Below are 24,230 nucleotides of genomic sequence, written 5' to 3' on the forward strand. Positions count from 1 at the left end.
TGACGGTGTAGTGCTCCACCAGGCAGAAGCCAGATGATTACAATTACTGTAAAAATGGGCAAGATCAGAGGGGCAACGAAGAGGGCTTGGCCTTCAGAGAACTGTGGAGATGCTTCATGGATTCCACCATTCCTAGGATTGTACTAGATGCACAATCAACAACTGTGTGGGGCTGGAGATGCAGCTCAGTGGTAGAGTCCTTGTCCAGCCTGGATGAGGCCCTGGGTTTGCTTCACAACCTTGGAACAAAGAAGCAGACAAAAAAGAACTGTATTTCCCAATCTATACAAGCCAAAGAAAATTATTAATGGATAATCAGGAGGCTGGGAGCAGTTGTCTCAATAAAACGTTATCATCTATATACCAGGTTTGCATCTAACTAGATTTTAGACCCATAAATGACTTGAGAGGCCAGGTCCCCAGGAAAAAGGATCCTGCAACAGTACAGAAAGTATGTGTGGAATAATTTACCCAGCTCTTCTGTAAAAGAATCTATGGTGAGGCAACAGTATGCTGAGAAAAGGAACATCCAAATACTGATGTTGGATACAAGGTTGAAGTTGACATGGCTCCAAGGACTCAAAGTACCACTATGACCCCTCTATGGAAATATCTGCTGGCTAGATACTAAACTGAGTTCTGTCTTAAGTTTAGACCATATTGGGTCTAGTGGGTCCACAGTCCCATACAAGGGTCATTTTCCTAATTCCCAAATGTACACTGGGGACTGACATGTTTGGTAATTGGAAGAATCACTGCACCGCTTCTCAGGCTTACAAGGTAAGAGTTGTCCTAGTGGAGAGGTCAAGCAGAGGCTTCTGAAACATACCCCTCAAGATGACAAATCAAAAGACTATCACAAACCCAATGAATGGCAGGAATCAGTGTCACTGTTAAAGTCTAAAGGATGAGAGTGAGGTGGTCCCCATCATATTCTGATTCACAGTTATTGCTTCTACATAAACCAGACAAATCTCTAGGGTGAAAACACGTAATGACAACCTAAACCAGGAGCAATCCCAAGTGCAGCTGCTATCTTTGCCAAACTTAACTTCAGATCCATTGCATGGGTCCTGTATTCGGTGAATGACCACCCTCCTTCCCCATTCCAGTAGACAAGAAGAATCAGAAACAGTTCATATTCACTTGGGGCAAGGAAAACCATTTACTCCTGCTCCCATGTTGACTCTTCCACCTACTGTTATATCATCTGAAGGGAATGCGGTTCATCCAGAAACCCAGGGAATGTCATATTGGCCCACTATGTTGATGACATCACGATTATCCCACCAGGTGAACAAGAAGTGGCAAAACATTGGAGGCATAGGCACTAAAAAGAGTGGGAAATAAATCCTACAAGGATTTATATAATAGTGATGAAAGTGTCAGAGTCCAGAGATGTGAAATATGCTTGGATATCCCATCCAACTATAGTGAAAAATATTAACTCCTTCACTTCTTACCATGAAGAAAGCATAAATCCTAGTTGGTTCCTTTGGGTCCTGAGACAGCCAACTCCATCCTGGGAATGATGCTATGACCTATTTATTGCCACTTATTAGGTAACATGAAAGGTTGCTAAATATGAGTGGAGCCATGATCAGGAAAGGGATCTTCAGCAGATATAGGATGCAGTGTAACAAGCCCTGCCAGTTGGGCCCCATGACTTAGCAGACCCTAAGGTACTAGAGGTGTTGGAATGATGCCTGCGATTCCATATGAACTTTATGTCAAGTTCTAGAACAAGTCCTTGACATCTGGAACACAGAATGAAACACCATCCCCAAATTAAAATAAAAAATGTCAGGCCTCTGGTAGAGATGGAGCCTCACCATGAGCTATAGAGTAGCAGGACTGATCCTCACGAACCAGATTGTCAGACCCAACAGCTGCAAGGTGAAGTGGTCCCAGGAGTAATCTATCGTACAACTGAAGTGATCCATCCATCCATGAGCCGGGACAGAGGCATTAGAAAGCTGCATAAGGGTGACCCAGACCCTCACACATCCTCCACCAACAACAGTTGGCACGGGCAGCTTTCCTGCAGGTCAGGTATGTAGCCACATGGAAGACTCCTTGCAGCCAGTGGTCAGAAGAGGAAAAGGCTATGCTTGGTTCATGGCCGTACTTACTTAGTGGGTCAGTGGGAGTCTAAACAGAGTGCTGCTAAGCACACCCACCTGGGATGTTCACTTGAGACAGAAGTGAGGGGCAAATATGGCCTGGTTTATCACTCTGATGGACAGAGAAGTGGATTGAATTAAAAAGGTATGTATGGACTGATGGACAGTAGCAAATGGCTGGGCCAGAGATCTGGAAGCAGAAAAACTAGAAGGTTGAGTTAAGGAAATTGAAGGAAGAGAGATGTGGCTGTAAATATGTAAATGCAAAGTGAGAATGTTCATAAGGGAGCATCATCCACTATGGACGAGCCACTTAGTAGCCACCCATCACCTGCTCTCTGCAACCAGCCCAGCCCAGTCTTACCTTGAGACAGGAAAATCAATGTGGCTCCAAAGCTCTGCGTAGGCATTCAGCACCTTCCTCTGTCTAATCCCACTGACTTCTGCCGCAGTCTGGCTGGGCAAAAAATCACGAGCCACTCAAGCAGGAACAAAGTTTATTTTTTGAAACTGCCGCCAATGTCCGGTACCGCCCGGGAAGATTTTTTCCACCCACGCGGCCTCCTCCCGGACCGCAGAGAGAGCTTCTCCCCCGGAACTCCCTCCTACTGTACTTCCCCAACCAGTGGGAACTCTCCAGGAGTCCCGTAGCCGGCCTAGGTGAACAGCAGGAGTCCAATATCCATATGAATGCAAATCTTAACATAATCATATCATCTCAATGGCTAGCTGGCGTCACCTTTCGACCAAAAATGCCATGCATCATATACTTGGCTCTTAGCAGACTTCAATATCCTGTAGGTGTTGGTCCTGAGGGGACTCCCCACTCAACTTCCTGCATGTCTCTCTCTCTCTCTCTCTCTCTCTCTCTCGTCTACTAGCCAGGGAACCTGACCCAAGACAGTTTCAGCTGTCAATCAGTTCTGTGAAATCCACCTTTGCAAGTCAGGGAGTGGAAGTCACATTATTAGGGGAGACAGGAAACCTTCCCCCTCATGACATTTCCCTTCTTTCTCTTCTTTTCTTCTTTTGAGGTCAACGTCTCATAGGACTTCACCTGCTAGCCCAGAACATGCAGGCATTCCTGAAAGTCTTAGACCCAAGGAGAAGGAGCTAAGAGATACCCTCAGTGCTAACATCAGTGGAACAAAATAATAGGAACTTCCATAAATCCAATATACCATCTGGGGAAAGGTGAAAGCAAATTTTCAAAGTGGAAAAAAAAGAATGGTATATTATTCAGAGGCTCTGGAAAAATATTAAATAAGTTCTGGAGTACATGGGAATAATAAAGACGTGATTGGATGCTAAATCAATATTTTGATTCACCCCCACCTAGGATCTTTTCCATCTCAGTTCTGATGGAAAACATTCATTATCTTCAAATGTTCTAATTTGAGCTCCAGGACTCAGATAACTTTTTCTTCATTCTTTGTACCTTCATTTCCCCATTTCCCTTATGGGAGAGAAGGGGATTCTGGCATAGATAAGATCACTCCAAAGATTTTCTTTCTTTCTTTCTTTCTTTCTTTCTTTCTTTCTTTCTTTCTTTCTTTCTTTCTTTCTTTCTTTCTTTCTTTCTTTCTTTCATCAAGATACAAGGTGAGCAAGGGTCAGAGATTTGACTTGAGAGTTGAGATTATCCATCTCTATGTCCTGGTGGGTTTGGGAACCCTTCTGCTCACAGATCAGGGAGAGTATCCCGCCCCTCACACACACACACAGTAATTCCTGGTAGATCTTTAGAGCTAGAAAATTCTGAATAAACCCACTAGACTTTTGTCACAAGAGTCCCTTGGGGACCTGGGCAGCTGTGGCTGCCCCTGGACTTTACATTGGTTTAACCTGGGACAGCAGTGACCTATAGAAGTAGAGGCACAGGCTATTAGGGGTTCTTTTTCTCCTTGTCTAATCAGGGACATTAGTTATGAAGAGTCAGCCTTTTTTCAGCATAAATGTCATTAGGTGCTATGTGGTTCTTTGAGATGCCTTGCAGTGTAATCAGGTAGGCATGTACCCATGTCTTTATTTTATTTATGTTTTAATTTAAATTTTTAATATGAAAGGGGAAATATTGCCTCATGTAACTAAAGCGTCCAGAGCCCTGGGCTGCAGCCAAGGTTGGATCCAGGTTCTCTAGTGATGCCACAGGAAGTTCCCTGCACCCTGGCTCAGTGCTGTTTGGCTCTGTGCTAGTCATACCCAGACGAGCCTCTCCCATGTGGAGGCAGAGATGGCCCCATGGCCCTGGGTGCCTACGGCTTCTGGCTGTCTCCTGTTGCTTCCTACGCCAGCCCAATTTCTGTTCTTCGGCTCCTTTTGAATAGCTCTGATCGTGTTCTTTCCCATTCTAGAGCTCAGAATTTCTCTTCACACTATAACCCCAGTGACCCTCGGGCCAGGTCTGATAGGTCCCTAGGGTCTCTGTTTAACTGGGTTCCTTTGTTTTAAATAATATAAGTGGGACATTAATGATTGTAATTTCTTTTTGCAGGAGAAATTCCACCTTGTTCTTTCACCATGTTTGCTCAATTCAGGGAGAAATCCATATTCTCATACAGCATTATTCGAAGTGAGAGTAGAAGGCAGATGGCTGGATTTTGAAGATTTGAAGGGGTGGCTGGTATTATACGGGTGCTGCCCGGGTCTCTGCTCTTCCAGTGGTGTGCCCTTTCCTATTCGAAAGCGATCATTGTCCACTGGCTGCCAGATCAATGGGTGACATTGTGCAGGGATTGGTATTTGTTTAAGAGAAATCTCTCCGACTGACCCAATTCCTGTAATGCATAAAAAAATGACAGAAGTAATATTTTTGTTCTTGTTTCACTTTCATTCATCTTATTTGATCAGAGCTGAGCAAAACTGACATCTCATCAAACTCCAAAGTGTGTTTCAGCACTAGGTTCATCGGAGGGTGGCATTTAAAACACAGACATTGCAGGAACAAATGTATTTGCCAATCCCGTCCAGCAATGTAAACCTGACCTTTCTCCTGTAGATTTATTGACACGGGCCTGTTTTGTATCATATTTCATTATTGTGCATGGAAGGATTGAAAGTTCTTCTCCTGGAAAACAACTCAGTTGGGGCTGGAGTGGCCAATATACCTTCTCTTCACAGAGAGAAAGAAGGAATTAGAAAGTCAGGTACTGACAGGATTAACACAATTCCTCTAAGAGTGTCTTTAATTAAAAACACCCGTCACTAACAGTATGGGCTGGGAAGAAATTTCCATTTGGCATGTGGTTTTAGCAGAGCAAATTGCATCCAACTTTACTTTCATTTCCTTGTTGGGGGATACATCACAGTTTCCCTGCGTCTGGGAGCCCTGAGACCTGCCCCACCCGCCAATGCAGACATCCTTTTCTGATAAATGCTCCACACTGCCTGTCTTGTGACACACTTGGTGTCAGACCCACTACTTCATCAGGCCACACAGCTACAGAAACCATCCATTTGCATGTTTGTGCAACAAAGTATCTATTAGTCAGAGATTTCCCTGGGCACTGGGAATAGAGCAGTGAACAATAGAAGCAAGATTCCTGTTTGCAGAAGTTTCAGTCTTGAGGGAGAAGACAGTTTATAAATAAGTAAACAGTAGAATACGGTAATGTTAGAAAGTGATGACTATCCAATATTGTATACAATAGGGAAAAGTAATAGAGAAAGGCTATGGGGTGGGGCTGGGGCAGATGGGGAGTGTCCTTTACACAGGCTCTTCGGGGACACTCCCCTGAGGAAGGGAGGAAGAATTTGAGCAGAGATGTGATTAATGGATGGAGCTGAGTGATGTGGGAGCTAGACCAGAGTCTGTTTTGGGTAGAGCATACTGCGAGTGCAAAGGCCCTGAGGTGGAAATGTGTTTGGCATCTTTGGGAAACAGAGAGAAAGCTAGCACAGTTGAAGCTTCAGGAACTTCTGGATGAGCCCAAGATTAAATTCTGGATGAGCCCAAGAGGTGAACAGTGCAGATTGGATAAGCCTATCTTAGGAGGTTAAAAAGGCCACAAAGGGGAGAAGTGGAGGTTGTTAGTCAGGTGAGTGACAGAAGATTATTTACACATATCAGTGGTCACTGTGGCTGATGGTAGGGACTAAACTGTAAGGGGACATGGAGGATAATATCAGAAACCAGTTATGTGGTTGTCGGAGCCAGATCTAGCAAGAGGTGGTAGTGGCTTGGCATCATGTGATCTACTGAGCTGAACATGTGTGTGTGTGTGTGTGTGTGTGTGTGTGTAAATCAGTTCTGCCCTCCCCCATCACTATGACCCATAGAAACAGTGGATCCACACTTCTTTGAGCACCTCAGGCACTAGGTGACAGCATCTATGAAGTTCCTGTACCCTTTTCTCCTCTGGACAGAACAGCCCCATTTCTTCCAATCTCTCCTTCATAGGATAAGATCTCTGGATTTCCCTCATCACCCTGACCACTCTTTCCCACTCTGTTCCAGTTCCTACATGTTTCTCATTAAACATAGAGCCCAGCATTGAGCAAAACACCAGGCATGGGGCTTGCCATTTTACATCCCATCTCAGACCTACAGAGACTCCCCTCTGCCCTCTACAATACCCTGGGCATCAGGTGGAGTGGACTCCACCCTTGGCTGAGGAGAAGACATGACTGGAAGCCAGTGATTACATCTCATCACCCCTGCACACGTGGGTCCAGGCAGGGCCACCTGGGCCTAGCTGAATTGATGAGATGCAAGGGACCCTGGCTGAGAATGCTGGCCTGAGACTCTCACTCTTTGTTACTAGTTCAATTAGAAATATGGAGTCTTGGGAGTATTCAGCAGAGAGAGAATACAGGTATGTCATTTGTAGATTGGATCAGGCAATGTCTAAAATCTAATTCTGGATAATTAGGTGAATCAATGTATTTCCCTTTTTCTGCTTACACCAGTTGGGTTGGGTTTTTCTGACACTCGGAAAGAATCCCCGCTGACAGACCAATCGGAGAAGAGGAGGCCATCACCTCCCTTGAATGGGTCACTCTACCTCCATGGATGCAGCCTCAAGTTGTCAGGTTTGTCAGAAGCTCTCCGGTTTCGTCAATGTCTATTGTTTGAGCTCAGAGCCAATGAGAACTCACTCTTTCCTATTCAGCAGTTTCCTTCTCAGTTTCGGAGACATCCTCCGAGGGCTTCTGTAAAGCCCTTTTATGAATTTAGTATTTATTAGGCCTCCCTCTTGCGCTTGACACATATCCATTTTCGCTTGAAATGCAAACTCCCGAGAACCCAATATCATGACCCATTTGGGGGGTGGGGAACAGCCTAGAGAACCGATAAAACCTAACAGAGCTAAGTCTAATCATGGCCAAAACACACCCATTTGGCTCCCTAATGGCCCAAGGGGGAGGGGGCTGTGAGATCTCGGTGCTTCTGCCTCCACAGTCATTTCCGACCCGGGAAAGCTCCTGTTAAGCTGCGCAGCGAGGCCGTTCTTCACGGGCCTCTGAGAGTCCTGCCTGCGATGTGGGTTTTGCAGCTTAACTGGCTGAAGTCGAAGAGCTCCGCAGCTCAGGGCTGGGCCACCTGCCAGGAGGAAGAAGCCCAGCTCTCCACCCAGTGACAAAGTGAGGGTCATTGCAGATGGAGGGAGAAATCCGCCTTTTGACCTTAGACGAGGCTTAGGAGAGACCTGGGGATGGTGCCAGGAACTGGCTTCCTGTGTCCCAGAATGGAGAACTGGAGGAGCCTTGGGGGAAACCGAAGTCTAGGGAGGGCAGAAACCTGCTGTTGGGGGGAACCTAGTGAGTTAGTGCCGGAGGGACCCTGGAGGAAAGTCAAGGTCGTCTGTTACTCTTCTAGTCACTGCTTTTCTCAGGACTCCGACAGGGTAGCAGACGGTTAAGAGCCACGATTTAGCTACTTGCCATCTGGGACATCTGATCCATGTTTGGGTTTCCTGGGTTGGTGAGCTGGGCCATTCTAGAGAGGAGGAGACTCTGGGGATCAGAATGCTAGAGAGTTGATGGCAGGGGGCAGAGGTGGCTTCTGGCTCAGGAGACAGATCAATGCTCTGATCTTGACGCCCGTGATTTGCTGAGCAGCTTAGAGCGAATCACATTCCCAAACCTCATTTTATCCATCTGTAAAACGTGCATAAATAATAGAGTGCTTAAGTGTTAATCACTCTTCTGTCACTTTCTGTTATGAGCTCCTTTAGCCCTTGTGATATTTCCGTGAGCTGTTTGCCATCATCTCTCATCTAAAGATGAGGGACACTGAGGCAGAGACAAGTTAAGTAATTGGGACAAAGTAGGTCAATTCGAACCCAAGCAGTCTAAATTCAGAATCTACTCTTAACATCTGTGGTCATTGCCAAAGGATAATAATACCGACAATAAAACAAAATTGGTCAATAATAAAATGTAAATCGTAATAATGAAGTAATTCATCTCACTTTCTTAGGAATTTTTAAAAATTTTTTATTCATTTTAATTAGTTATACATGACAGTAGAAGGCACTTAGATGGATATAATTTCTCATTTTTCTGAGTATACATATTGTAGAATCACATTGGTCCTACAGTCTCACACAAACATGAAGTAATAATCTCTGTTTCATTCTACTATCTTTCTTCTTAGGAATTTTTGATAGAATGACATAATAGTATTAACCAGGTCTTTTATTCTCAGATGCTTTGATACCTGGTCAACAATTCACCTGGGGGAAAATGTTTTTTAAATAAAACCCAACCCATCCAGAGCCCATGCCCCTAGCCACCTCCTCGACCAGATCCTCACTCTGTATTACTGCCCTTCTGTCTTAATCATGCCAGGACTAGGTACCAGACAATTAGGGACAGTCCCATGCCCCAGAGGCAGCTGCAATACTTCAAACTAGTCCCTCCTAGACCTGCCAACCCTGCCTTGCCTCCTCTTCCCTGAAGAAACCACAATCAAGACGCTGGCCACAAGCCCCCTCACCCTCCGCCTCCTGACCAGGCCTGGAGCTTCCCAAGGTGGTCCCATGCCATGGCAGGCTTCCTCCTTTTGTCGACTGTGAGCAACAAATCTTTGCAGTGCAGTCATCTCCTGATCTGTTGGCCTCAGCATCCCTCAGATTTTCTATTAGTTCCCTGTATCTTAAAAGAGTAAGTGGAAGCTCTTTGACAAACAGAGCTGAAAGAAATCTAAGTTATTATCCATCTCCCCATGGAGAGAGAAATAGGGATGTGTCAGATACTTGCCAGCTGGGCACCGGATATTTTACATATATGATTTCACTGAATCCTCGTTGCTGTGAACACCAGGAGTTATAATCCCCACTTTATAGATAGGAAAAACTGAGGCCCAGAAGATTCGGGGAAGGGTCTTTGTTGAGTCACCCAGTTAGTAGATGGTAGTTGACTTCTGGTATGTGTGATCTGAACGCTTCTCTCCTCTGTGCCACCCAAGAAGGCACTGGAAGAAGGTGCTGTGAATTCGGAATTCACAGAATTTTTGAAAACCAAAAAATTTTCAAAAGCAGTCTTCTCCTCTTCTCTCCCATTGTCTCTACTTTCTTCTGTGTCTCAAGGAGATTTTTTTCTACTAAGCACTTTTTTCTGTGTGCCTCATAACAGCCCCTGCTTCTTCACTTATTAATTCATTCTCCAGCTCATTGTCAACACAGAGGGGAAAGTTTGGCTTCTAAATAACACACGCTTTAATTTTGCCATGGCCTGGATCGATATTCCCACTTGTTCCCGACTGGCAACTTGTCCTCTGCTGCCATTTCTACGGCCTCTGATTTCTTTCATTGCACTTCTCTTGGCTAAGACAGGTGGCTAGGCTCAACTGACAGCCCTGGCCCAGGGACTGACCATTAGAGAGGGTACCCCCACCTTCCATCTCCATGACAGGGCACTACTTCACAATGGGCCATTCTCTTAGTGTGAGCAGAAACGCTTGATGTTAGAACTCCCAGAGTTAACCCTTTCAGGGGGCAGAAGGCACGAGCTACCACCCAGCAGAATATACTGGGGCTAGGGAAGGAGGGCTCAGGTTTCCAGAAAAAAAAAGAAAGGGATGTCCTGTGGAGTTGCCCAAACATTTCTACTCACAATAGAGAAGCATAGTATTTAGCACGTAGAGGGTAATGATCATAGCTGATAATTGGTGTGTTTATCTGCTCTGAATCCTCTCTGTGGCCTCAGCAGCCACCTTCTCCTCCTCTTGGTGGAACCATTCCCAATGATGTGACATCAGTGGGGTTGACACCATCCCCTTTCCCAGTGTCAGAACTGACTAACTGAATGGGAGTATTGTGATTTCTCTGGGGTGGGCCCACGACCAACTCAAGTCAATGAGCATTAACCCTGAGATTGCAAATGAAATCACTGGGAAAGCAGTGCCCTTTTGGGGAGGCTCAGCTGGTAGGAGGGAGTCATGGAGTTGCTGGTGGCCATATTGCTACCACATGGGCATAGCTTGCCTGAGAACAAAGCCAATGTTGTGGGAAAACAGAGAGGAGGTGGGAGACCATCGTTCCGTTGGCCTAGTTTAGACACCCAGAACCAGTTGAGCCTCAAATTAGATCCTCTGCTTGACTCTCAGTTGTGTGAGCCAATGCTGTCTCTTCTCTTTGTAAGCCAGTTTGAATTGAGTCCTGTCCCTTGCAGCCAAAATAGGCTGTATTAATGCCCAGCAAGTCCCCCTCTGAGCTGCACAGAACAGACCCTGCATTTGCTCTAGTCATGCTGGTCCTGGTTTGTCCTTTGTTGACTGTTCCGGTCTTGTCTCTTGAGGTTACCTTTATTGGGAATGCTCTCCTCCTCTCCTGTTTTGCTTGGATAACTTCTATTCAATCTCTGCTCAGATAACATGCCCACCAGACCAATGCAAGCCCTTCTGTTAAATACTCTATACACCCTTTATCTTTCCTTCTGAGCATTTAGCACAGTTTGTAATAATGCATTTATTTTGGTAATTTTCCACACTAGAATGACAAACCCATGATGGCCGAGATTCTGTTTTGTTCCTTAATAGATCGATCCCCAAACTCTTGGCATAGTGCCTGACTCACAGTGGGTCCTCAATGAATCTTTATTGAAGCACTGTGTATGTGAAATAAGCACTTTCCCTCTGTGGGCACCACACAGTAGTGAGGGACACTGGACAACATGGGTGTGGGGCCAGCGAAGAAAATCCAGTGGATGTCTCAATACTTAAGTCCCCCACCAAAAAAGTAGAACTCAGGGCTATGGGAACTACTACCATCAAATATCCAAAGGGTGTCCACTTGGGTGGAGGGAGGCAATCCTGCTTCTGTTCTCCCCACAGACAATAGGCACAGGAACAAGGAGGCAGCATTAATTTGGTATGAAAAACATCTTAGTTTATTTTTTGTTGCCATAATAAAATACCAGGGACTTTATTTCTCGCAGTTCTGGAGACTGCTGGCATCTGTTGAGGGACCTCTTACTGTACCACTCACAGCAGAAGGCGAGAAGACAGGGCAAGAGAGAGAAAGAGTTCCAACTTGCACCTCAAGCCTGTTCATGTCAGCATTCAAGAGGTTAAAAGCTCTGATGACTAAACACCTCCCATTAGCCCCCCACCCAAATCTGCCCCACTTGGGATTGAGTTTGTAACACATGTACAATGGGGGGGGGCACATTCAAACCATTACATTCTGCCCTGGCTCCCAAAATTCAAAATACATTCAAAATACATTCACTCCCTCCTGATAGCTCCAAAAGGCTTAACTTGTTCCAGCATCAACACAGAAGCCCAAAGTCTCATCTAGATCAAGTATGAGTGAGACTCCAGGCACAAACATCCTCAGCAAATTTCTTTCCAACCATGAGCCTGTGAACTTAGCAAGTAATGTGCTTCCCAAACACAATGGTGGGGCATAGACAAGACATTCCCATTCTAAAAAGAAGAAATAGGCAAGAAGAAAATTAACTGATTCCCAGAGTCAAAACCCAACAGGGAAAACAAAATTAAGTCAAAAAACTGAAGAATGATCTTTGAGTCCATGTCTGGCATCCTGGATACACTGTGCAAGAGGGCGTTGGGTCCCTAGGGCTTCAGGCCCGATGGATTTTCTGGGCTCAGTCCACCTAGAAGCTCTTATAGATTGGAGTCTCGTGCCTACAGCTTTCCCAGACTGGAGTTGTACATTGGTGGTTTGTAATTCTACAGTGTTGGGGACCCTAGTCAAAACTCTGAGGCATTCCTTAGTGAGGACTCTGTGGTGGCCTATTTCCTAAAGCTCCATTAGGCTTTATTTCGGGGGAGGGAGCTATGCAGTGGTTTCACCCCACCCTGGTGATAAGTCTCCGCCTGGGTCACCAGGCAGTCCACACATCCTTTGAAATCTAGAGCTGCTAACATGTCCACATTGCTTTGCAATTTTTGCACCTGCAGAACAGTACCCTGTGGCTGCTGCCAGGTTTACAGTTTGTACTTCCAGAACTGAGGGCCTGACTGCACCTGGCCCACTTGAGCCACAGCTAGGGTGGCCAAGAGGCACGGTGCTGGAATTTGGAGAGCAGAGTCCAGAGGTAGACTTGGACAGCACGTGCTGAGATTTCTCTGGGGCCTTTCTGGAAATCCTGCCCTCAATGTACTAGCATGCTTCCGAAATGCAGTCAGAGTCTTTCCTCCACTATCTGGATGAATAGCACATGGCTTCCTTCTATCCATATTAATCTTCCTAGCAGAGTCCCTTGGCCACACCTTTAGCATTTTCTCCCCAGCAGGCTTCCTCCACCCCACCTTTTTAATTTTCCATTTTTTTTTCTGTTCTGCTTCTGCTTAATTATAAATTCCATTTTCAAATTATGTCTCTATTCTCCCATCTTACTTTCAGAGGCCAAAAGAAGACTTAAAGCTTCTTGAACACTTGGTTGCTTCGCTATTTCTCCTGTTTTGCCTTCCTTCCACCAAGTTCTAGATGTGGACAATTTCACAATGTTCTTGACTCTGGTTTCCAATACCTTGTTCCGCGCTCCCATCTGAGACTTCATCAGAATGGCCTTTACTGCCTGTGTTCCTCCAGTATTCTGCTCTTGGCCACATAAGTAGTGCCTATAATCCCTAAGACTTGGACTCTCCCTGGAGTGCTTGCCTTCCCAGGAGACCTCTTCATTATTGCCCACATGCTCCATTTGTGGTGGTCTAGGCTTTGTCTAACCTGCTCCTTCAAACTCTTTCCATCTCTACCCATCACCAGCCCAAAGCTGCATCCACATTTTCAGGTATTCGTTTTAGCAACAGCCTCACTTCTTGGTACCAAGTTTCTGTCTTAGTTTGTTTTGTGCTGCTATAATAGCACGAAATACCTGTGACTGAGTAATTTATAAAGAAAAAGACTTATTTCTCACAATTTTGGAGCCTAGGAAATTGAAGTTTAAAGTCAAGGGCTCACAAGTGGCAGGGGTCTTCTCACTGTGCCATCCCATGGCAGAAGGGCAACAGGACAAAAGAGCATGTGTGAGAGATGGAGAGCAAGTGATCCAACTCACAGGCTCCAGCACTTTTATAATCAGCATTAATCCATGAATGAGGGTGGAGCCTGTGACCTAAACACCTCTCCCTAGGCCCCACCTTCCAACCCTGCTGCTGGGGGTTAAGTGTCCAATGCATGAACTTTACATACAAATAATAGCAAGGAAGGAATAGGTAGGGGCCAACTGAGAATTTTAAAGATAGATGGAAATCTATACGATTTTATATATTTATTAAAGTTTTCATAAGGAAACTTTGGGTTTTGTGGGCTTTTGGCTATATTTTCAAAACTCAGAATCAACCAGATTCTTTATTTCATAGAATTGCATTAGGATCATCATGTAGATTCAACTTCTATCCTCTACAGGATGACTCAGTGGTGGGGTTCTCCTGGCGTGGGCCCTGTAATGAGGCCCCACTACCTTGTCTAAAGTGCGGGTTCTCCTCCACTCCTTCTTGATGTTCCTGGAGCAGGCTACCATGTCTTCAGAGCCTGCTGACTGGTCTCTCCGTGGTCAACAAGCCACAGGGTGTCAATATGCACCTTATAGGTAATATTGCACAGAAATAGGATTTTTTGATGAGAGATGTGGTTGCTAATAAAGATGGGCCTGCTGGCAAACTAGCTAATATCTTGACTTCCGTCGGGCCCTTGCCACTTCCACACAGATGACTCCAATGAGATAAATTACTTTTCCACCAGTATAAACATGACTGCAATCAATACAGTTAGTAAATAACATGCTTTTCAGAAGAAGAGAAAATACCACTATTAAATACATCTATATTGACATGAAGCTGGTTGGTTGGTCTGAGTGTGTGTGTGTGTGTGTGTGTGTGTGTGTGTGTGTGGTGTGCCTGTGATCCTCAAAAAAAGAACCTCAGAGTTGAGCATCTGCTCATGCCCCAAGGTGGCTGAGGATACACGCTCTGCTCTGTCCTAGATGTAGGTTCTGGGGAAAGCAAAGTGAGAATCATGCAAAAGAGAGTTAGCTTTTTCTAGAAAAATGTTTTTTAGTGACTCTGATCTCTTTCTGTTGGAGGTTTAAGTTCCCTAATTATCTTTCCTTAAGCTGCAGAATCCTTTGTCAAATGTTGCTGCTTTGGTTTCATTTACATCACCTACTAGGAGAGAATAATTTCCCCCATGGTTGTACCCCCTAAGTGAATCTGAAAGGATCTGATGACAACATTGGAGCAACCTTGACCCAGGAAGGGAGGTTTTTCTATCTTGGCTGCCCTTGACTTTGTAGAACTACTGGAATAGAGAAGCTCCCACTCAGACCCTCCACCAGCCCCTTGGGATTAAATTAGGCCAGAGCAGAAACTGCTGAAGAAAGGTGATTGGAAGAATAGAAAATGTAATCACATCAACACTACCCAATATTCATTGAATACTCATTATGGATCGGCCCTGGGTTAAGCATTTTATATCAATTATCTCATTTAATTCTTGGAACCATTATGTACTCTTAAGATCTCTAATTTACAGAGGAGTAAACACAGAGAGTGTTCTCTTAGAAGGGTGCAGGAATGGCCTTTATGAGAAACTGCATTTGAGCTAAATGAATCAGAAGTGGGTTGTGAACCCTGTGGACAGTCATCTGAGAGAGGGTGTTCCGGACAGAGGGTAGAGCATATGCTAAGGTCTGGATTTGGGGCTTGTTCAGTGTGCTTGACATACACCAGAGGGACAGTATGTCTGCCAAGGATGGGGCTGGAGGAAGAGTTGTAGGATGTGTCAGAGAGACTTTTCTGAGATCACCAAGGTGAGATTTTGGGGCTTTTGAGGACTGTGGCAAGAAGTTGAATTTTATTCTAGTGTGAATGTGGTGGCTATAAAAGTTAAATAATGGGTTCAAAGTGGTTTATGAGCTATAAAAACATTCCACATGTTATTTTGATCATTCATTAGTTCATTCATTCATCATTCCCTCCCCATGTCGGTCCACACCCAGGAGGCTTTATCCAAGGGGCTCAGATTCAAAGCAGGTGGAGCTATTTCCTGGATTCCATATAGACTGCTAATGGACCAACCCTGTCCTCTAAAACTTGTGTGTTAAGAATTGATCAGGTGGGAGAAGACCAGAATAAGGCAGTCCCTCGAAACCACCTTCTGATTCCTTCCCCAGTGAATCAGACATTATAAGAAGACCTGTTTCCTTGCATGGGGAGCTGTGTAATGGGCCATGGCAAGATGAGCCATGACCACTCTGAAGATGAGTTGGAGTAGTTCCAGGGAGAGAGTTTCATTTTTAGTCACCCAGAGATTTCTTCTGGGTGAAAGTTAGTGTAGCCTTGAAGAAAATATCATTAAATATCCTTCTCCTACACTCACAGGAAAATGCAAAACACTGAATTTCCAAACTTGTTAAGCAGAGATGGAGGATTTGCATAGTCGCACGTTGGTTTCCAGGCCCTAAATTTGGATTCACTCTAGGCGTATACGTAAGGAATAAAGCAATAAAACACACAAAAGCATGAAGTAAATTCACAGCTGATGTGTCTGAGACATGTCCAAGCTAGGATGCAATTACTGGGCAGTCACCCAAATCTGGAATCCTCTATACCTAAAAAGTAGGGGACAAAAATATGCTTTCATATATTCTTGGCCTAAGACTTGTATTTTTTGCCAATTTGATGGACTTAATAGTTTTTTACTATTGTCTTAATTTTAGTTTTCTTTGTCACAATTAAAGCACTTTTAAAAAAAGAAAAGGATAGGAAGCCATCCAAAATGTTTTGGGCATGGTGGTTAAGAGGGTGCATGCTGGTCTCAGATTGTCTGGGAGTGAGCTCTGACTCCGCCATTTATAAGATGGGTGACCTTGCACAGCTTATTCACAGTCTCATTAATGCTCAGTTTCCATGGCTATAAAATGAGGATGATACCTCACAGGGTTGTTAGGAGACTCAATGAGATAATAGATACGTGACATTTAGCATGGTATCTAGTTTTCACTAAATGTCCAATGAGTGCTGTTATTATGTATTATTAATTAGAAGGCATAAAACAAAAACTGAATTCTGCAGCCAAATCAAGGACCAACACAAATTCAAATATCTGGATACTTGAAGACAATTAAAATAATTTGTGGATTTATTTCCAGTGCAATTCAGATGCTTAGAAATGTATAGGTATCAATCCAGAGAAGTAACCACATTGGTCCATTGTTTGCCTTCCCCAAAGGGGAATCTTTGAACATACTGTTGACAGAGGGGATAATTTAACCCTTATCTTTTTTTTTTTAAGAGAGAGAGAGAGAAAGAGAGAGAGAAGAGAGAATTTTTTTTAATATTTATTTTTTAGTTTTCGGTGGACACAACATCTTTGTTTGTATGTGGTGCTGAGGATCGAACCCGGGCCGCACGCATGCCAGGCAAGCGCACTACCGCTTGAGCCACATCCCCTTAACCCTTATCTTAATCCGAGTCTGCAAAAATCTTACAGTTGAGTTTTGTTCCTAATTACATTCCAATATAACTTTATTTTTATTTTGCCTAACAAAATCCTGGATCAGTCTCTGTTCATTTGGAAAGGCCTTGTGGTTCATTCAAGGAAAGGGGTGGGGGTGTTTCCCTTTCCTCTCCAGAGCCACCCATCCTCAGGCCCTGAGAGGGCTGAATCCTGCACACAGTTGCAGCTCCTAACACACCCCTCCATCCTGTACCACCCGCAGAGCAGTCCAACTCAAACTAAGGTCCCTTCTGATCTCTCCTAAGGTGGAAATTACAATCTAGGACTTCACCTGCCTGGTCAAAACCTAAGGGCCCAGGCAAGTTAAGTGAGCCATGGTTGTCCTTGCTAAGTCTCATGGAATCTTCTCGAATCAGGTTCTACCTAAAACTTCTTCTTTGTCCTTCAGCCACTAGCTCCCAGAAACCTCATTTCAAGTTATAAAAATAGTTGCATATCATTCTACAAACAAACTCTGAATCCAGTTTGGGCTCAGTGGATCCTATCTTAACCCTACCCTTGGCATGAAGGACCAATTCAGGAAAGGTAAAGGAAGAAGAGCAGGGAAAAGTTAAAAATCACTGTATATAATTTAATTCTGCTACCATGTATTGATGCCTACTGCATGCCATGCCCTGTCTTGAGCACTAGAGTGAATAAACCCTGACACTGGCCTTAAAGAGAACAAGTCAAATAAGGGAGACAAAAGACTCATCCAGGAAGGACCAGGACAACCATTATGTGCATGGTAGAGGGGGCAGGGGTGTCGGAAGGCATCTCCTGGGACGTGGCCTTGGAACTGACTTTGTAGGATTGAACAGGAATTGCTCACATGGAAAGGGAGGTAAGGAAGGAAATCAACAGGCTGGGGTCTTGCTACTCAAAGTGTGGTCCCTGGACCACCAGCAGCAGCAACACCTGGGAGCTTTTGGAAATGCACGATCTCAAGTCCCATCCTAGGTCTGCCAAATCATCACCTGCATTTTCACAAGGTGTCTGATGATTCTTGAGCCCATTAAAACCCGAGATCACTGGTCTAGGAGTGAACGCTCAGAACAGAGAGAGGAAAGAAAGACACTGGGCCTGCTTAGGGAATTGTAAGCACCTAGACCAGCCGGGGAACCAGCCAGGGGCAGAGGCAGAGGGAACTAGAGAGGCAGATCTCATGCCCACACTGCATCTGCAAGAATACAAGACTCTCCTTAACCTAAGGTCCTCTGCTAGGAACCCCCAGACCTTTCCAGTAGCAGAAGAGACTCCAACCACCATCAAGTGGGGAATTGGCAGCTCGACTCTGGCCTCTGTCCCACCTGTGGCCAGAACTGACCTGGGTTTGCATTTCCTCCTCCAGGCTGAGGTCCAAGAGAGCCGATTCAGCTGTTTGCCTCTGCCCACATCACAGCGCTGCTCTGATGAAAGTTCATACAGACCAATCAATCAGGCCGATTTCAATTAATCCTAATTGTCCTGTTGGGATTCCTTGCCAATAACCAGGATGTGGTGAGTCCCTGGCCTGACTTCATCTTAGCTTTTAGAATTCCCGTGGATGCTGGAGGCAGCTCTGTCCTGTCTTGAACTTGGCCGTTCTCTCTGCGTGGGTGTGCTTATGTGTGCATGTGCATAGGAGTGTGTGTGCATGTGTGTGCATAGGAGTGTGTGTGCATATATGTGTGCACACATCTATGTAGCACACAGTGTAGCTCCTAACCCACAACTTCCTTCTTCCTATGGTGCCTTTTCGAGGAGTAAGGGAAGCTCCATCAGGCAGACTGGTAACATGAGAGGGAGGGAGGACCTTACTTCAAAGAACTCATGGACAATCACTTGACCTGTCAGGTCTCCTTTTCCTCACCTCCTGGCAGCCATACAGATGCTTTCCTAATCCCTTGATCACATGCCCATTCCCCCAACTTTTCTTCCTATGGCCTTTGCACATGCTGTTCCCTTTGCCTGGTGTGCCCCTCCCTTCCAGTGTCCCACTAGAAGAACTGTCAGCTCAAGCTGTGCCCCCTCACTGAAACCTGCTTGACCCTTCTGGGCAGAGCTTGTGGTGCTCCCCTCTCCCTTTCCGTAGTCATAATTCAGGCCTCTACCTGAATGTTTCCCAGGCTCCCCTGAGGCTGGGATTTGTGGGAAGGCTCCTCACACTTTTTTTTTTTTTTTTTTGGTGAAAAAGTCTGGCAGGGAAATAAGAGTCAGCTGGGCACGGTGGTGCCTGCCTGTAATCTCAGCAGCTCAGGAGGCTGAGGCAGGAGGATTGCAAGTTCAAAGGCAGCCTCAACAATTTGGCAAAACTCTGTCTGAAAATAAAAAATAAGAATGGCCTGCCAATCAACAAATGGGCCAAGGACCTGAACAGACACTTCTCAGAGGAGGACATACAATCAATCAACAAGTACATGAAAAAATGCTCACCATCTCTAGCAGTCAGAGAAATGCAAATCAAAACCACCCTAAGATACCATCTCACTCCAGTAAGATTGGCAGCCATTATGAAGTCAAACAACAACAAGTGCTGGCGAGGATGTGGGGAAAAGGGTACACTTGTACATTGCTGGTGGGACTGCAAATTGGTGCAGCCAATTTGGAAAGCAGTATGGAGATTTCTTGGAAAGCTGGGAATGGAGCCACCATTTGACCCAGCTATTCCCCTTCTTGGTCTATTCCCTAAAGACCTAAAAAGAGCATGCTACAGGGACACTGCTACATCGATGTTCATAGCAGCACAATTCACAATAGCAAGACTGTGGAACCAACCTAGATGCCCTTCAATAGACGAATGGATAAAAAAAATGTGGCATTTATACACAATGGAGTATTACTCTGCATTAAAAAATGACAAAATCATAGAATTTGCAGGGAAATGGATGGCACTAGAGCAGATTATGCTAAGTGAAGCTAGCCAATCCCTAAAAAACAAATGCCAAATGTCTTCTTTGATATAAGGAGAGTAACTAAGAACAGAGTAGGGACGAAGAGCATGAGAAGAAGATTAACATTAAACAGAGATGAGAGGTGGGAGGGAAAGGGAGAGAAAAGGGAAATTGCATGGAAATGGAAGGAGACCCTCAGGGTTATACAAAAGAACATACAAGAGGAAATGAGGGGAAAGGGAAAAATAATACAAGGGGGAGAAATGAAGGTCAGTAGAGGGGGTAGAGAGAGAAGAGGGGTGGGGAGGGGAGGGGAGGGGGGATAGTAGAGGATAGGAAAGGTAGCAGAACACGACAGTCACTAGTATGGCAATATGTAAATCAATGGATGTGTAATTGATGTGATTCTGCAATCTGTATATGGGCTAAAAATGGGAGTTCATAACCCACTTGAAGCAAAGTGTGAAAGATGATATATCAAGAACTATGTAATGTTTTGAACAACCAACAATAAAAAATAAAAAAATATATAAAAAAAAAAGAATGGCCTGGGATGTGGCTCAGTTAGGTTAAGCATGCGTGAGTTCAATCCTTTGTACCAAAAAAATTTTAAAAAAGAGTTAATTTAAAGAATGCAAATAGCTTCAAATCTTTCCTCAATGCTTCCTGACCATCCACAAGTGAAAGGTGGGTAAAAAGATGTGAACAGGAATATTGGAAGAAGAGAAAAACTTAGGGAACTTGGTAATTTTGCAAAGGCTGACCCAACAAGGATAAATAATGTCTCTCCCTGGCATTTTTGAACCCCAGAAAGAGCCCCCCTGCTGAAGTCAGACCAATTTCGGGAGTTTTTGCATCTCATTCCCAGCTAAACAAGACACCTGTCCCTGTGGAACAATGAGATGCAAATGAGACATAAGAGCCACCAGGAGGGACAGGTTCCAACTCCAGCCACAAGCCCCCATCAGAGCAGTATGGCAATCAGATTTCAAGGGCAAGATGGTGGGGAGCTCTGATGCCCCTGGACTTGGAGCAAGGTTGTCTTAGGGAGTTCAGGGTGACAGGAGAAGACAGGATGGGAGCCATTCGAGCTGGGTTCACATCCACATTCCACTACCAGCCACGTGGTCTTGAGAAGCTGCTTGACTTTGCTAAAGCTCACCCCCTCGTCTAAACAGCTGATATGTACAGTAGCTTCCTCCTTCCAGAGTGGGAAGCATGTGTAGCATTTGGCCAGCTGCACCCGCATGCCCAATAACTGGTGGCTGTAATTATGCCTTCTGATATGGCAGTCATCACTCCCAGAAACAAAAAAGGTGCCCAACAGGACCCAGGTGTATATGAACCTTGTGGGGAGAGGCAGATGCCAAGCAGAATAAGAACCAAAACCATTCTAAGCAAAGACACCTCGGTCTTGCACGGCATCCTCCACTGGGTCTTCACAGAAGCTCAGAGCCGAGGGCCCCGGCTTGCACCTGTGGCTAGACGGCCCAGTTCTGGTTTAGCTGTGCTCTGGGAAACTTAGCAAGACTTGAGGCCTCTCTTTCCTCCTCTAAAGTGGTTTCATACACAACTATCTCATGAGGACCGAATAACGTGGTTCAGCAATGCACGTGAAAGTGGTTTATAAATGCGTGAGCAGGAGATGGTTTCTTTGCAATGCTCTCAGGAGGGGGTGGAGTGTGCTCTTTCTTGTTAAGATTCTTGTTGGACCGTGGATTGGGGGAAAAGTGGAAGTTTCTTGTGTTTTTCCACTCCTCACTCCTACTAGACACCTAGTTCATTAAGGCCTTATTGCCTCGTTCATTCGACATGTGTTCACTGAAGGCCAATGAAGAGTCAGGTGCTCTAGGGGCTGGGATGCAGTGTACTACTTTGGATGTGATCACTGCCCTGCAGGCCCCTAAGATCCATGCACCATGCAGCCGTGGACATGACATCACCATCTATGAAAGCCAAGGCAACTCCAGCCCAGAGAGGTTCAACAACATCATGCTACTTAAAGATAGCACAGCAAGATGGTAGATGGTTAGATTCCAAGACCTCATGGAACTGTAGTAAAATGTTATATTAACAATCTAGTGTAGTATGGATACCTACTGAGAAATTACCCTGGACTTGATTTTAGTCCATTTTAGATTTCTGAAAATAAAGAAAAGTAAACCCCAGCCATGTTGGACAATGATGCTCTCTTTTCCAGGGGGGAGAGATGAGGGAAAGGTCTCCCCTATCAGAAAGTGCATGGGCTCCACGGTGGGATCATGAGCTCTGAGTGTAGAAGAAGGCGTCTGGGTGCAAAGAAAATCTATGGGCTTCAGTCACAGAGGGCTTCCCTGTAAGGTGGCCAGCCGGGTCAGGGAGATCCAGTGACTCCATTGCACTTAGAATAACATCCAAAGGCCCTACCTTGGACCATCTGCTATTCCCAGAAAGCAAGGAAGGACTGAAACAGACACACCACACACCACACACCACACATGCACGCACATGCACGCACACACACCTCACAGTGATGTCTAAAGGACACAGGAGCCCAGTGGAAGAGTTCTCAGTGGCCATGTCTACAACAATCGAAACAACAAAATAAAGAAGTATTGGATTATAATTAAAAGTATGAAAAGGATAAAATAAATATTCAGAAACCTATGTGGATATAAATAAATACATAGGGAAAACAGATAAATCCCCTGTGCAGGGGAAAAAAATCAAAAGCTCTCCTTTAATCAAGTTCCATGTGACCTAGCCCCTGCCTACCTCTCGGACTTCATCTCCTGCCACTCTTCCTCTCAGCCTCAGAGCATCTCTTGGGCCTTGGCACCTGCTATTCCCTTTGATTCTCCATGTAGCTGGTGGCCTCTTATCGTGTGGGTCTCAGCTAAACATCACCTCCACAGAAAAGGCTTCCCTGATCACCCTGGCTGCTCTCTCTTCCTTTGTTCTGTTTTATTTTCGTCATAGCACTTCTTTCAAAATGATCTTATTTACTTTATGGTTGCTCATCTGTGTTTCCATCCTTTTTAAAAAAACCAAAGCATGAGAACAATAACCTTTGCTGTCTTCTTCACCTCTGAGTCACTGATGCCAAACAGGGCACTTGGTACATAATAGGTGCTCAATAAATATTTATGGAATAAATAAATGAATAAATTAATGTTATCAATCTTTGCATCCTTAGAGCCAGGCACACTTTTGAGCAGAAAAGATGTATTTTTTTCCCCCACAGATGTGTTCAGTTTAACAAATGAATGGGTGAATAAGCAAAGAAAAAAAACAATTGAGTATGAATAAGTGGATGAAAAATGTTTATAAGACCTTGGGCTGGCCTCCTATAATGCATTACTAGGGAATTCACCTGCCAGGTGAATTCTGCAAGGTTGTCTTGTATGCTGGGCTAGAGAAATACACCCTGCTTGGAGTTCTTGGGTAATTTGGAGCTTGGCTTTTAGAGAGGCCTGTGAGCTTCTCCTGTCTAAACATTTAATGAGGCTTTTGGAACAGATAATTTGGAAAGGATGCTACAGAGATGAGGGCCAGGGTGTAAAATTAGATGGATTTTCTTATTGAAATAACTTCCAGTCATCTTTCCCTATGTGGCATAATGATTAAAACTCATAAATTACCATTAACCACGAAGTGAGCAAGCAGTGAACTTGCGAGCATCTCCTCTCCCAGATCTGGATCTCCGGAGCCCTTGGGGGAAGGTTTGATGGCTGCAGCAAGGTCCTTTACCTGGAAGCCCAGAAGTCACATTGGGGAAGAATCTCAAAGGCCACATGGTCCCCAAATACAGAGTAGGTATCTGCAGCTTCTGGAAGCTTTTCCTTCAGGAGAAGGCCCAGAGGAACTAAGTTTAAGGTCCCTTACCCTCAGGTGACATCTCCCAGCTTCTGTGGCTCTGGTGTGTATGGTGTGGAGCGTGGAGGGACTCCCTGCCCCCGTTAAGCATCAAAGCTGCAGTGCAATCCCATGGTGGCCATCTGGGGACCTGGAGAAAGACAAGAATGGCTTTCCTGTCCCAATATGGCCCCAGCGGGGCTTAGAGTGGTGAGTCCCAAACTAAGTAGTGAATCAACATCTTCCAAGGATTTTTAAAATGGGAATTTCCAAGTCCTTCTCTGAACCAGTGAGTCAGCACCTCTCAGGACAGGGCTGGGGAAAGCCGTATTTTTCCACAGCTCCCTTAGCACGTTCCTTGTTTTCTAATATCATCAAAATAGAAAGGAACAAAAGGAAGGGGGCAGCTGTTTCCAGGCACTGGACCCAGGACACTGCAGATCTGTGACGCCTGAGGGCAGGGTCTGTGTCTGCTGAACTTGATGCTCAGG

This window comes from Marmota marmota, unplaced genomic scaffold (assembly GCF_001458135.2).
Source record: "Marmota marmota marmota unplaced genomic scaffold, marMar, whole genome shotgun sequence".
In the NCBI taxonomy this organism is placed as follows: Eukaryota; Metazoa; Chordata; class Mammalia; order Rodentia; family Sciuridae; genus Marmota; species Marmota marmota.